Here is a 1,228-nt window from a genome sequence, read left to right on the forward strand (position 1 = left end):
GGGGCCCCGGCCGCGGTTGGGGGGAGCATCGCGTTACAGCATCTCTCCTCACCTTCCCCCCTTTTGCCCCCTTACTACACACAGACGCGCGCTGCCAACGTCAGTCGGCGGCGCTTAAGAGGCGCGCGTAAAAAGCTTGATTACAGACAATCGTGCTCGGCGCTCACTTTGAATGCGTGAATGGGTGGTGTTTGCGCATGCTCGCGCCGCGGACCACTTTGGGATCGTTTATGAACAATTATTATCATCGAAACACGTGTGAGGTGCAAGCATGGGTAGGGGAACGGGGGGTGGGGTGGGCGCCTACGTGCCACCGCCGCTTACCTGCTGACATTTGATTTCCATTCTTAAATTTTGTCAATCACTAAAATTGTAACGTTACAAATTTAAATTGTGAAATTACGAGAGTTCTCAACCCGCTCCAATCAACTTAGGCACCTTCGACTAGCAAGTTGTGCATTTACAACTGATCCCATAGATTTACGAGTACCTTTGCAAATTTTTACCATCGCGTTCGTAAAATGAACAATTTTACTTGCAAATCAAAAATATCAAAAACATACTGAAAAATTTACAGCGCCTCTTCTGCTGGAGGGCGTGAAAACAATTGGGATGTGTCGCAGAGTGCAGTGGCTCCAGGTGTCCGGTTGTCCACGCCCACCCCACACCCCACCTCACCCCCAGCCCAGAGAACACGGTTTGGTCACAATGACGTCGAATGATGTCAGTCTCAATATTTTGTTATTTTTATGGCCAGCTTTGATATCATTATGACCATTATAAGATGTCATTTGATGCAAAATTGACAACGAATCTTGACACTGACATCACTTGATGTCATTTTGAGAAGACCGTGTTCTCTGTGACCAGGGTGCGGTGCATAATGTGAACATCTCTGCGTCAGTGATCGCCATTGCTTCCTCCTCTGCCCCGCGCGGGGTCAGCTCGTGTCCCACGGATTAACAGCCGCAGAACCGGCCGGACCTGACGCGGCCAGGGCAGGGTGCATCCGGCGGGGGGGCGTTGGCTAGCCGCGCAAAGTGGCATTAATGAATACTAACGCGAACGCAAAGTGATGTCCAGGCCGTCCAGACCGACTCCGGACTATTTTAATCGTGACGCCCCTGATCCTTCAGGTGGTCTTTAGGTTACCATGCTGTGGGATCTGCGCCGGCTCCCATGCCATATTATTACCTGTCACATATTACGTTTGCTTGTTTTTTTTTTT

General features: G+C 50.2%; 1 protein-coding gene across 1 annotated transcript in view; it reads left to right on the forward strand.

Annotated features, from left to right (window-relative positions):
• The window catches only part of LOC113202475 (ABC transporter G family member 23-like), a gene marked incomplete in the record, with an annotated part of 16,813 nt that overhangs the window by 13,057 nt on the left and 2,528 nt on the right, over positions 1-1,228 (forward strand).

This window comes from Frankliniella occidentalis, unplaced genomic scaffold (assembly GCF_000697945.3).
Source record: "Frankliniella occidentalis isolate FOCC.00 unplaced genomic scaffold, Focc_3.1 Scaffold288, whole genome shotgun sequence".
Classification (NCBI taxonomy): domain Eukaryota; kingdom Metazoa; phylum Arthropoda; class Insecta; order Thysanoptera; family Thripidae; genus Frankliniella; species Frankliniella occidentalis.